Here is a 15,388-nt window from a genome sequence, read left to right as displayed (position 1 = left end):
AGAAATCATATGGACAATGGCAAAGTATGAAGACACCAAATGGCCATGACATATATGTTGTGTGAAAATGTCTATAAATCTACTGACATGTATTTTGTTTAAGTATTCACAAAAATTATAAGAATGCAGCAATTTTATCATTTACCATTGGAACTCGAGCAAACCAAATACCATATGGAAATAAAAGGTTAGAATAGAGAACCATCAACTTTAGCCACTACGTACATACACAACCAATCTGCTAAATCTAGGAGCACAACTCCGAAGAAACAAGATGGCAATGGCAAGACTTAACAAATGGAACTTTCTTGTGATTATCACATCCTTGAGAGTTCACTACCAAATCGAGAACACGCTGCTATAACTTCAACTCTTGCTATGGTTCCTAGCTACTATAGTTAGGATAGATTGTACGAGAGATTCTAAGACCTCTTACAAGGGATGTAGGAACTGTATATGACTTGTTAGATTTAAGACATGTATGGTTGTGGATCCCCAAATATCTGGAACCTAACATAGTGAGTTGATGGATCAAAGAGTAGAGTTAGATGTTCTTTGACTGGTGGTAGAGGGTTAGATGTGTACTAAGGTGTGGTTGTGGGAAACACTACACATGGTAGTAATGTAATAGTTTTTATTATATTGTTTCATACATACCAATATGAAGGTATTTTCAAAATTATACTAAAATCCATGGACTCACATGAATTTTATTCATTTAACTCACTTTGAAAAATCTTAGATATAGTATATGAATATACATAGAATGATAAAGTAATATATATACTACCACATGCTAGTATATAAGATATGATGGTAACTACCACCCGGTGGTAGTATATGAGACATGAGAGTAACTACCACAGGGAGGGATTATGGAGGAGATCCCAAGAGATACAAATCCCCTGACATTATTTGATAAAAGAACTGACTTGTGGCCATGTGAATCATAATTGAAAATAAAATCTTGAGAAATCAAAGGCTTCAAAACCCTACGGAGAAATAGAATCACATAGGTCCATCTTAAATCCAAACTACCCGGGGCTCAATCAAACTGCTATAAGGTAACACAACAATGAAAGACATATAATGTCCTTACATTTCAAGAGTTGTGGTGAGGCTCCAATGATGGTGGTAGGGATGAATTTGAAAGAAGTATAATATATGATGTAGTTCACTAGTCAGGTAAAAACATGTGGAAAGCCTCATAAGACAAACAAGAATGGAAACATTGAATTAACAAAAATAAATCAACCATCCAAAAAGGTGCAACAATTTGATCGATATTTCTAGTAAAATTAGTACAGATGTTGCAGTGCCAAATCGAGAACGCCGCCATACCTCAAACACTTGGTATGGCTCCAGCCAACTATAATTGGGATCAGCCGCATGGAGAGATGCCAAGTACTGATAGAAGGATTGTCGGGTGTAGAGATGGCCCGGTAGATTGGTGGAGGCTATGGTTATGGATGCCAAGATTCAAATCCTAACACACTAAGTTGAAGGATCAAAGGGTAAGTTTAGAAGTGTTATGCGCAAAGGCAAGGTTGTGGGATGAGCGGGGGTGTTATTGGGATCTCGAGCGCTGGGAGGAGACCGAGCATAGGAGAAGAAATGTCATTGGAGATGGAGAGTTGGTGGAGGATGAGAGGGAAATGACGATGGAGATGAGGAAAGGGACGGGCTAGGGTAAGTTGGGGAAATTTTTATGGGGGCGCGTTTGTTTGTTCCTTTTTAGAGAGGGAAAGCGCGTTTGTTTGTTGGAAGCACAAGAAAGTCATGTTTTAATTCCCTTCTTCTTTCTGTTTTTTCGCTGCCTTGATTAGGAATCTTTTATTGGTGCCAGCTTAGAATATATGCAGAGAGGAATAGTTTAGGGGATCTCATGATATGCACATCCCCTAGTATTATTTGATTAAGAAAACAAAAGTATGTTCACATGAATCACAATTGGAAATATAATCTCTGATCAAATTTAAAGGGAAACCGAAGGCTCGAAAAAGCTACCAGGAGAAACTAGAATCACCTAGCTCCTTAATCCAAACAACTCATTTCTCGACAAAAACTGCTACAAGGTCCCACAATAAGGAAAGGTGATGATGTGCTTCACTTCGAGAACAGCAGTCGCATTGTGGCAGCCTCCCATGAGGGTGCAAGAATAGTTACAATACTCCTTCTATTTCTTTTCTTTTTACACCGTTGTCTAAAGTTGAACTCTTCAAAGTTGGATCAAATTTATATTAATAACATTTGCAATACAAAATTAATATAATCAAATCCATCGTGGAATATATGTTCCTTCTATATGTTCAGATCATATTTATTTGATGTTGTAAATCCTGATATTTTTTAATTTAAATTTGGACGAACTTTACGAATTTAACTTTAGAGAAATCTAATATGCATAGTAAAAAAGAAAAGGAGGAAGTATATGGTGTAGTCAATGATAAGAGCCAGAAAACCTAGTGAGACAAGGAAAAATCCGTCATTAAATTAACAAAACAAACCAAAAAGGTGCTATAAACTTGGGAAAATGGAACCCACCACCCAAACAAGTTCAAATAAATGTGTCTAAAACATAGGGAAACAAAATATAAACTGACAATAATGTGTGAGTACATGACTAAAAACATGTGCAGAGCATGATTCCGCCGTCCCAAATATAAGTCGTATTAGTTGTCTTTAAGTCAATCATAAAAGTTCGGCAAAAAAAAGAGAAATACAAGCACTTACAATACCAAATAAATACACTACAAAAACAGGTGCATCTACTGATACTGATTGGGTATTGTAGGTGTTGATGTAAGTTCAAATTAAGACAAAACTAATATATATTACTCGTATTTTGGAAGGAGGGAATACAGGATGATTACATCGAGCACACATTGGTACAAAAACTAATAATTTGATGATCGTGTACATGCATTAGGTACAGATCACAACAACAGACTCAACTGTAAACAAGGCAAAGTGACTGAAGCAGATTTCAGGATTTTCACACCACCAGTGGCCGTTACTGTAACAATCTGCTCATTGGAGTTTGGTTGTTTATTCTCATTCTGCTAACATGTGAATATCAGGCACTAACATATTCACACAAGACATTGTTGGGCATGCTGTCATTGATTGATTTTTCCCGGTAAAATCAGTACAAATTTTGCTCCGCGCCAAGATCACAGGAAAGGTTTTTCATACACTGCGTCAACCCCTTCGATTGAGTTTACATCATGCTGCTAAAACTATCTTCAGCTGAATTTTCAAATGTCTAAGAAGAAAGAGTGGTCTGGTACCATGACCAGTAGTTTATCTGCAGGGGATCACATTTCTGCAGAATTGAGCAGACAGCTACTGCAATATCAGCATGTCCCGTTTCAGGATCAGAGTTCTCCATTGCTTCAATGGTTCCTTTAAGATCATCTGAAGGCTACAAACCCATGCGAAGAAGATCAAGCAGGAAGCTCAAAGCAAATACACATGTCTAGTCCTTATTCAGGACCTTGAGGCAAGCATCAGAAATGCGATTAGGAGCCACCAGCAAATTGTTATCATCCTTATATAAACCTCTGAGGTATCTCCAGGGGCTTTCATTCTAAGGGTTCACCATAATGGCCTCAACTGTGTAATCTATTTCTGAGTCGCGCATTGCCGCAAGGCCCCCAAGAATTGGTGATCGTGTTACCACAAGGTATCTCTGTTGCAACAACAAAAAAAAACATACTTCAGTATAATTATGAATATTTGGCCTTAATTCCTCATCGGTAGAAAAAGGCACTCGCAAGGAAGAAGTTGGTTACGAGGTAAAACCAAGATCAATAAAAAGTTAATAAATCAAGAACAAGAATGGAGATTGCGAGGCTGTTTTGATGAAATTAAGGCACGATGATCTATGAAACTCTACGATGGTGAAGAATCTGAAGTGAAATGTCATATCATAAACACACAAGAAAGCATCCAAAGAAGGACAAGCAAATGACCTGATTCCAAGCTGAGTTATTGAAGATATCTGTTGGAAATATGCCCTAGAGGCAATAATAAAAGTATTATTATATTTCAATGTTCATGATAAATGTCTTTTATTCATGCTATAACTGTATTATCCGGAAATCGTAATACACGTGTGAATACTTAGACCACAATATGTCCCTGGTGAGCCTCTAGTTGACCAGCTCGTTGTGATCAACAGATAGTCATGGTTTCCTGACTATGGACATTGGATGTCGTTGATAACGGGATCACATCATTAGGAGAATGATGTGATGGACAAGACCCAATCCTAAGCATAGCATAAAAGATCGTGTAGTTCGTTTTGCTAGAGCTTTGCCAGTGTCAAGTATCTCTTCCTTCGACCATGAGATCGTGTAACTCCCGGATACCGTAAGAGTGCCTTGGGTGTATCAAACGTCACAACGTAACTGGGTGACTATAAAGGTGCATTACAGGTATCTCCGAAAGTAGCTGTTGGGTTGACACGGATCGAGACTGGGATTTGTCACTCCGTATGACGGAGAGGTATCTCTGGGCCCACTCGGTAATGCATCATCATAATGAGCTCAATGTGACCAAGGTGTTGGACACGGGATCATGCATTACGGTACGAGTAAAGTGACTTGCCGGTAACGAGACTGAACAAGGTATTGGGATACCGACGATCGAGTCTCGGGCAAGTAACGTACCGATTGACAAAGGGAATTGCATACAGGGTTTGATCGAATCCTCGACATCGTGGTTCATCCGATGACAACATCGAGGAGCATGTGGGAGCCATCATGGGTATCCAGATCCCGCTGTTGGTTATTGACTGAGAGCGTCTCGGTCATGTCTGCATGTCTCCCGAACCCGTAGGGTCTACACACTTAAGGTTCGGTGACGCTAGGGTTATTAGGAAGACTAGTATGTGACTACCGAATGTTGTTCGGAGTCCCGGATGGGATCCTGGACGTCACGAGGAGATCCGGAAGGGTCCGGAGGTAAAGATTTATATATGGGAAGTTGTCAAACAGACACCGGGAAGTTTCGGGGTCATACCGGTATTGTACCGGGGCCACCGGAAGGGTTCCGGGGGTCCACCGGGAGGGGCCACCCCTCCCGGGGGGCCACATGGGCTGCGTGGGGCAGGGAGCCAGCCCCTGGTGGGCTGGCCGCACCCCCTCCCTTGGGCCCATGCGCCTAGGGTTGAGGGGGGAACCCTAGAGGGGGCGCCCCCCTTGGCTTGGGGGGCAAGCCACCCTCTCCCCTCTCCCCTAGGCCGCCGCACCCCCCCCTAGATGGGTTCTAGGGGGCCGGCCCCCTTCTCCCTTCCCCCTATAAATAGAGGGGTGAGGGGAGGGCAGCCGCACCACCCTCCAAGGCGCAGCCCTCCCCTCCCCAACACCTCTCCTCCTCCGTTGTGTGCTTGGCGAAGCCCTGTCGGAGTACTGCCTCTCCACCATCACCACGCCGTCGTGCTGCCGGTGGAGCTGTCTTCCTCAACCTCTCCTTCCCCCTTGCTGGATCAAGAAGGAGGAGACGTCTCCCGTCCCGTACGTGTGTTGAACGCGGAGGTGCTGTCCGTTCAGCACTTGGTCATCGGTGATTCGAATCACGTCGAGTACGACTACATCATCACCTTGCAAGCTTCCGCACGCGATCTACAAGTGGTATGTAGATGCAAACTCTCTCCCTTGACTCGTTGCTTAGATGAACTCATAGATGGATCTTGGTGAAACCGTAGGAAAATTTTTAATTTTCTGCAACGTTCCCCAACAGTGGCATCATGAGCTAGGTCTATGCGTAGTTCTCTTTGCACGAGTAGAACACAATTTTGTTGTGGGCGTGGATTTTGTCATCTTACTTGCCTCTACTAGTCTTTTCTTGCTCAACGGTATTGTGGGATGAAGCGGCCCGGACCAACCTTACACGTACGCTTACGTGAGACCGGTTCCACCGACTGACATGCACTAGTTGCATAAGGTGGCTGGCGGGTGTCTGTCTCTCCCACTTTAGTTGGAGCGGAATCGATGAACAGGGCCCTTATGAAGGGTAAATAGAAGTTGACAAAATCACGTTGTGGTGATTCGTAGGTAAGAAAACGTTCTTGCTAGAACCCAATTGCAGCCACGTAAAAGATGCAACAACAATTAGAGGACGTCTAACTTGTTTTTGCAGCGATTGATCATGTGATGTGATATGGCCAGAAGTTGTGATGAATGATGAATTGTGATGTATGAGATCATGTTCTTTGTAATAGGATTCACGACTTGCATGTCGATGAGTATGACAACCGGCAGGAGCCATAGGAGTTGTCTTTATTTTTTGTATGACCTGCGTGTCATTGAATAACGCCATGTAAACTACTTTACTTTATTGCTAAACGTTAGTCATAGAAGTAGAAGTAGTCGTTGGCGTGACAACTTCATGAAGACACGATGATGGAGATCATGATGATGGAGATCATGGTGTCAAGCCGGTGACAAGATGATCATGGAGCCCCGAAGATGAAGATCAATGGAGCTATATGATATTGGCCATATCATGTCACAACTATATAATTGCATGTGATGTTTATTATGTATTATGCATCTTGTTTACTTAGGACGACGGTAGTAAATAAGATGATCCCTTATAAAATTTCAAGAAGTGTTCTCCCCTAACTGTGCACCGTTGCTACAGTTCGTCGCTTCTAAGCACCACGTGATGATCGGGTGTGATGGATTCTTACGTTCACATACAACGGGTGTAAGACAGTTTTACACAGCGAAAACACTTAGGGTTAACTTGACGAGCCTAGCATGTGCAGACATGGCCTCGGAACACGGAGACCGAAAGGTCGAACACGAATCGTATGGAAGATACGATCAACATGAGAATGTTCACCGACGATGACTAGTCCGTCTCACGTGATGATCGGACACGGGCTAGTCGACTCGGATCGTGTAACACTTAGATGACTAGAGGGATGTCTAATCTAAGTGGGAGTTCATAATTTGATTAGAACTTTATTATCATGAACTTAGTCTAAAACCTTTGCAAATATGTCTTGTAGATCAATGGCCAACGCTAATGTCAACATGAACTTCAACGCGTTCCTAGAGAAAACCAAGCTGAAAGATGATGGCAGCAACTATACGGACTGGGTCCGGAACCTGAGGATCATCCTCATAGCTGCCAGGAAACAATATGTCCTAGAAGGACCGCTAGGTGACGCTCCCGTCCCAGAGAACCAAGACATTATGAATGCTTGGCAGTCTCGTGCTGATGATTACTCCCTCGTTCAGTGCGGCATGCTTTACAGCTTAGAACCGGGGCTCCAAAAGCGTTTTGAGCACCACGGAGCATATGAGATGTTCGAAGAGCTGAAACTAGTTTTTCAAGCTCATGCCCGGGTCGAGAGATATGATGTCTCCGACAAGTTCTACAGTTGTAAGATGGAGGAAAACAGTTCTGTCAGTGAGCACATCCTGAAGATGTCTGGGTTGCACAACCGTATGACCCAGCTGAACATTAACCTCCCAGATGAGGCGGTCATTGACAGAATCCTCCAGTCGCTCCCACCAAGCTACAAGAGCTTTGTGATGAACTACAACATGCAGGGGATGGAAAAGACCATTCCTGAAGTGTTCTCGATGCTGAAGTCAGCAGAGGCTGAAATCAAGAAAGAACATCAAGTGTTGATGGTCAATAAGACCACTAAGTTCAAGAAGGGCAAGGGTAAGAAGAACTTCAAGAAGGACGGCAAAGATGTTGCCGCGCCTGGTAAGCCAGTTACCGGGAAGAAGTCAAAGAATGGACCCAAGCCTGAGACTGAGTGCTTTTATTGCAAGGGGAAGGGTCACTGGAAGCGGAACTGCCCCAAATACTTAGCGGATAAGAAGGCCGGCAACACCAAAGGTATATTTGATATACATGTGATTGATGTGTACCTTACCAGTACTCGTAGTAACTCCTGGGTATTTGATACCGGTGCCGTTGCTCATATTTGTAACTCACAGCAGGAGCTGCGGAATAAACGGAGACTGGCGAAGGACGAGGTGACGATGCGCGTCGGGAATGGTTCCAGAGTCGATGTGATCGCCGTCGGCACGCTGCCTCTACATTTACCTACGGGATTAGTTTTGAACCTTAATAATTGTTATTTAGTGCCAAGTTTGAGCATGAACATTGTATCTGGATCTCGTTTAATACGAGATGGCTACTCATTTAAGTCTGAGAATAATGGTTGTTCGATTTATATGAGAGATATGTTTTATGGTCATGCTCCGATGGTCAATGGTTTATTCTTAATGAATCTCGAGCGTAATATTACACATGTTCATAGTGTAGATGCCAAAAGATTTAAAGTTGATAACGATAGTCCCACATACTTGTGGCACTGCCGCCTTGGTCACATTGGTGTCAAGCGCATGAAGAAGCTCCATGCCGATGGACTTTTAGAGTCTCTTGATTATGAATCGTTTGACACGTGCGAACCATGCCTTTTGGGCAAAATGACCAAGACTCCGTTCTCCGGAACAATGGAGCGAGCAACCAACTTGTTGGAAATCATACATACCGATGTGTGCGGTCCAATGAGCGTTGAGGCTCGCGGAGGATATCGTTATGTTCTCACTCTCACAGATGACTTGAGTAGATATGGGTATGTCTACTTAATGAAACACAAGTCTGAGACCTTTGAAAAGTTCAAGGAATTTCAGAATGAGGTAGAGAATCAACGTGACCGAAAGATAAAATTCTTACGATCAGATCGTGGAGGAGAATACTTAAGTCACGAATTTGGTACACACTTAAGGAAATGTGGAATCGTTTCACAGCTCACGCCGCCTGGAACACCTCAGCGAAACGGTGTGTCCGAACGTCGTAATCGCACCCTATTGGATATGGTGCGGTCTATGATGTCTCTTACCGATTTACCGCTATCATTTTGGGGATACGCTCTAGAGACAGCTACATTCACTTTAAATAGGGCACCGTCTAAATCCGTTGAGACGACACCGTATGAATTATGGTTTGGAAAGAAACCTAAGCTGTCGTTTCTAAAAGTTTGGGGATGCGATGCTTATGTCAAGAAACTTCAACCTGAAAAGCTCGAACCCAAGTCGGAAAAATGCGTATTCATAGGATACCCTAAGGAAACTGTCGGGTATACCTTCTACTTAAGATCCGAAGGCAAGATCTTTGTTGCCAAGAACGGATGCTTTCTGGAAAAAGAGTTTCTCTCGAAAGAAGTAAGTGGGAGGAAAGTAGAACTCGATGAAGTACTACCTCTTGAGCGGGAAAGTGGCGCAGCGCAGGAAACCGTTCCTGTGATGCCCACACCAACTGAAGAGGAAAACAATGATGATGATCAAGGTACTTCGGATCAAGTTACTGCTGAACTTCGTAGGTCCACAAGGACACGTTCCGCACCAGAGTGGTACGGCAACCCTGTCCTGGAAATCATGTTGTTAGACAACAATGAACCTTCGAACTATGAAGAAGCGATGGCGGGCCCGGATTCCAACAAATGGCTTGAAGCCATGAAATCCGAGATAGAATCCATGTATGAAAACAAAGTATGGACTTTGACAGACTTGCCCGATGATCGGCGAGCGATAGAAAACAAATGGATCTTTAAGAAGAAGACGGACGCGGATGGTAATGTTACAATCTATAAGGCTCGACTTGTCGCTAAGGGTTATCGACAAGTTCAAGGGATTGACTACGACGAGACTTTCTCTCCCGTAGCGAAGCTGAAGTCCGTCCGAATCATGTTAGCAATTGCCGCATACTATGATTATGAGATATGGCAAATGGACGTCAAAACGGCATTCCTTAACGGGCATCTTAAGGAAGAACTGTATATGATGCAGCCGGAAGGTTTTGTCGATCCTCGGAACGCTAACAAAGTATGCAAGCTCCAGCGATCCATTTATGGACTGGTGCAAGCATCTCGGAGTTGGAACATTCGCTTTGATGAGATGATCAAAGCGTTTGGGTTTATGCAGACTTATGGAGAAGCCTGCGTTTACAAGAAAGTGAGTGGGAGCTCTGTAGCATTTCTCATATTATATGTAGATGACATACTCTTGATGGGAAATAATATAGAATTTCTGGACAGCATTAAGGCCTACTTGAATAAGTGTTTTTCAATGAAGGACCTTGGAGAAGCTGCTTATATATTAGGCATCAAGATCTATAGAGATAGATCGAGACGCCTCATAGGTCTTTCACAAAGCACATACCTTGATAAGATTTTGAAGAGGTTCAAAATGGATCAGTCCAAGAAGGGGTTCTTGCCTATGTTACAAGGTGTGAGATTGAGCTCGGCTCAGTCACCGACCACGGCAAAAGATAAAGAAGAGATGAGTGTCATCCCCTATGCTTCAGCCATAGGATCTATTATGTATGCCATGCTGTGTACCAGACCCGATGTAAACCTTGCCGTAAGTTTGGTAGCAAGATACCAAAGTAATCCCGGCAAGGAACACTGGACAGCGGTCAAGAATATCCTGAAGTACCTGAAAAGGACGAAGGACATGTTTCTCGTTTATGGAAGAGACGAAGAGCTCGTCGTAAAGGGTTACGTCGACGCTAGCTTCGACTCAGATCTGGATGACTCTAAGTCACAAACCGGATACGTGTATATGTTGAATGGTGGAGCAGTAAGCTGGTGCAGCTGCAAGCAGAGCGTCGTGGCGGGATCTACGTGTGAAGCGGAGTACATGGCAGCCTCGGAGGCAGCGCATGAAGCGATTTGGGTGAAGGAGTTCATCACCGACCTAGGAGTCATACCCAATGCGTCGGGGCCGATCAAACTCTTCTGTGACAACACTGGAGCTATTGCCCTCGCCAAGGAGCCCAGGTTTCACAAGAAGACCAGGCACATCAAGCGTCGTTTCAACTCCATCCGTGAAAATGTTCAAGATGGAGACATAGAGATTTGCAAAGTGCACACGGATCTGAATGTCGCAGATCCGCTGACTAAACCTCTCTCGCGTGCAAAACATGATCAACACCAGAACTCTATGGGTGTTCGATTCATCACAATGTAACTAGATTGGTGACTCTAGTGCAAGTGGGAGACTGTTGGAAATATGCCCTAGAGGCAATAATAAAAGTATTATTATATTTCAATGTTCATGATAAATGTCTTTTATTCATGCTATAACTGTATTATCCGGAAATCGTAATACACGTGTGAATACTTAGACCACAATATGTCCCTGGTGAGCCTCTAGTTGACCAGCTCGTTGTGATCAACAGATAGTCATGGTTTCCTGACTATGGACATTGGATGTCGTTGATAACGGGATCACATCATTAGGAGAATGATGTGATGGACAAGACCCAATCCTAAGCATAGCATAAAAGATCGTGTAGTTCGTTTTGCTAGAGCTTTGCCAGTGTCAAGTATCTCTTCCTTCGACCATGAGATCGTGTAACTCCCGGATACCGTAAGAGTGCCTTGGGTGTATCAAACGTCACAACGTAACTGGGTGACTATAAAGGTGCATTACAGGTATCTCCGAAAGTAGCTGTTGGGTTGACACGGATCGAGACTGGGATTTGTCACTCCGTATGACGGAGAGGTATCTCTGGGCCCACTCGGTAATGCATCATCATAATGAGCTCAATGTGACCAAGGTGTTGGACACGGGATCATGCATTACGGTACGAGTAAAGTGACTTGCCGGTAACGAGACTGAACAAGGTATTGGGATACCGACGATCGAGTCTCGGGCAAGTAACGTACCGATTGACAAAGGGATTGCATACAGGGTTTGATCGAATCCTCGACCTCGTGGTTCGTATCCGATGACAACATCGAGGCGCATGTGGAGCCATCATGGTATCCAGATCCCCCTGTTGGTTATTACTGAGAGGTCTCGGTCATGTCTGCGATGTCTCCCGACCCGTAGGTCTACAACCTTAAGTCCGTGGACGCTAGGTTATTAGGAAAGACTAGTATGTGACTTAGGTCCGAATTTGTTTCGAGTCCCGGAGGGATCTCTACTCTCACATTAGATCCGAAGGATCCGGAGGTTAAAATTTTAGTTCAGGGAAGATGTCCAAACAGACACCGAAAGTTCGGGGGGGTCATTACCGTTATTGGTTACCGGGTCCACCGGAAGGTTCCGGGTGAAGGAAATATGCCCTAGAGGCAATAATAAAGTTATTATTTATTTCCTTATTTCATGATAAATGTTTATTATTCATGCTAGAATTGTATTAACCGGAAACATAATACATGTGTGAATACATAGACAAACAATAGTGTCACTAGTATGCCTCTACTTGACTAGCTCGTTAATCAAAGATGGTTATGTTTCCTAACCATGAACATGAGTTGTTCATTTGATTACGGGTCACATCATTAGTGAATGATCTGATTGACATGACCCATTCCGTTAGCTAGCACCTGATCGTTTAGTATATTGCTATTGCTTTCTTCATGACTTATACATGTTCCTATGACTATGAGATTATGCAACTCCCGTTTACCGGAGGAATACTTTGGGTGCTACCAAACGTCACAACATAACTGGGTGATTATAAAGAGTACTACAGGTGTCTCCAAGGTAGATGTTGGGTTGGCGTATTTCGAGATTATGTTTTGTCACTCCGATTGTCAGAGAGGTTTCTCTGGGCCCTCTCAGTAATACACATCACTTAAGCCTTGCAAGCATTGTAACTAATGAGCTAGTTATGAAATGATGTATTACGGAACGAGTAAAGAGACTTGCCGGTAACGAGATTGAACTAGGTATTGGATACCGACGATCGAATCTCGGGCAAGTAACATACCGATGACAAAGGGAACAAAGTATGTTGTTATGCGGTTTGACCGATAAAGATCTTCGTAGAATATGTAGGAGCCAATATGGGCATCCAGGTTCCTCTATTGGTTATTGACCAAGAATAGTTCTAGGTCATGTCTACATAGTTCTCGAACCCATAGGGTCCGCACGCTTAAGGTTTCGATGACAGTTATATTATGAGTTTATGAGTTTTGATGTACCGAAGGAGTTCGGAGTCCCGGATGAGATCGGGGACATGACGAGGAGTCTCGAAATGGTTGAGACGTAAAGATCAATATATTGGACGACTATATTCGGAGTTCGGAAAGGTTCCGAGTGATTCGGGTATTTTTTTGGAGTACCAGAGAGTTACGGGAATTCGCCGGGGAGTATTTGGGCCTTATTGGGCCATACGGGAATAGAGGAGAGAGGCCAAAAGGAAGGAGGCCTGCGCCCCCCCTTTGGTCCGAATTGGACAAGGGGCGCAGCCCCCCTTTCCTTCTTCCTCTCCCCCTCTTTCCCCTTCTCCTACTCCAACAAGGGAGGTGGAATCCTATTAGGACTAGGGAGTCCTAGTAGACTCCACACTTGGCTCCTCCCCCCCCTTGCTCCTTTATATACGGGGCAGGAGGGCACCCCATGACACACAAGTTATCTACGGATCGTTCCTTAGCCGTGTGCGGTGCCCCTCCACCATATTCCACGTCGGTCATATCGTTGCGGAGTTTAGGCGAAGCCCTGCGCCGGTAGAACATCATCATCGTCACCACGCCGTCGTGCTGACGGAACTCATCCCGAAGCTTTGCTGGATCGGAGCCCGGGGATCGTCATCGAGCTGAACGTGTGCTGAACTTGGAGGTGCCGTACGTTCGGTGCTTGGATCGGTCGGATCGTGAAGACGTACGACTACATCAACCGTGTTGTTCTAACGCTTCCGCTTACGGTCTACAAGGGTATGTAGACAACACTCTCCCCTCTCGTTGCTATGCATCACCATGATCTTGCGTGTGCGTAGGAAAATTTTGAAATTACTACGAAACCCAACAGTGGCATCCGAGCCTAGGTTATTGATGTTGATGTTATATGCACGAGTAGAACACAAGTAAGTTGTGGACGATACAAGTCATACTGCCTACCAGCATGTCATACTTTGGTTCGGCGGTATTGTTGGACGAGACGACCCGGACCAACCTTACGCGTACGCTTACGCGAGACCGGTTCCCTCGACGTGCTTTGCACAGAGATGGCTTGCGGGCGACTGCCTCTCCAACTTTAGTTGAACCGAGTATGGCTACCCCGGTCCTTGAGAAGTTAAAACGGAGTCTATTTGACAAACTATCGTTGTGGTTTTGATGCGTAGGTGAGATTGGTTCTTACTTAAGCCCGTAGCAGCCACGTAAAACATGCAACAACAAAGTAGAGGACGTCTAACTTGTTTTTGCAGGGCATGTTGTGATGTGATATGGTCAAGGCATGATGCTGAATTTTATTGTATGAGATGATCATGTTTTGTAACCGAGTTATCGGCAACTGGCTGAGCCATATGGTTGTCGCTTTATTGTATGCAATGCAATCGCGATGTAATGCTTACTTTATTACTAAACGGTAGTGATAGTCGTGGAAGCATAAGATTGGCGAGACGACAACGATGCTACGATGGAGATCAAGGTGTCGCGCCGGTGACGATGGTGATCATGACGTGCTTCGGAGATGGAGATCACAAGCACAAGATGATGATGGCCATATCATATCACTTATATTGATTGCATGTGATGTTTATCTTTTATGCATCTTATCTTGCTTTGATTGACGGTAGCATTATAAGATGATCTCTCACTAAATTATCAAGAAGTGTTCTCCTGAGTATGCACCGTTGCCAAAGTTCGTCGTGCCCAGACACCACGTGATGATCGGTGTGATAAGCTCTACGTCCATCTACAACGGTGCAAGCCAGTTTTTGCACACGCAGAATACTCAGGTTAAACTTGACGAGCCTAGCATATGCAGATATGGCCTCGGAACACGGAGACCGAAAGGTCGAGCGTGAATCATATAGTAGATATGATCAACATAACGATGTTCACCACTGAAAACTACTCCATCTCACGTGATGATCGGTCATGGTTTAGTTGATTTGGATCACGTGATCACTTAGAGGATTAGAGGGATGTCTATCTAAGTGGGAGTTCTTTAGTAATATGATTAATTGAACTTTAATTTATCATGAACTTAGTCCTGATAGTATTAGCATATCTATGTTGTAGATCAATAGCTCGCGTTGTTGCTTTCATATGTTTATTCTGATATGTTCCTAGAGAAAATTGTGTTGAAAGATGTTAGTAGCAAAGATGCGGATTGGATCCGTGATCTGAGGTTTATCCTCATTGCTGCACTTTGTTAATTATGTTTACTATATGTTGCTTCTCTTTGCTAACTCTTTCTCTTCGAGTTGCTTACGTATATCATGTTGCATATTATCGATGAATTTGGCTGATGACGATGCAACTCTGTTAGGGATATAGATCGATGACCAAGGAGTGCTATGCTGTGTACATAGGGAGGGTTCTGGGAGTGTACGACGAGTGGCTAGAGTGTCAGGTCAAAGTCGACCTCTTCCCAGGCAGCAACCACAAAGG

Source organism: Triticum aestivum, chromosome 5B (assembly GCF_018294505.1).
Source record: "Triticum aestivum cultivar Chinese Spring chromosome 5B, IWGSC CS RefSeq v2.1, whole genome shotgun sequence".
Classification (NCBI taxonomy): domain Eukaryota; kingdom Viridiplantae; phylum Streptophyta; class Magnoliopsida; order Poales; family Poaceae; genus Triticum; species Triticum aestivum.
This window is presented reverse-complemented; position numbering follows the sequence as displayed.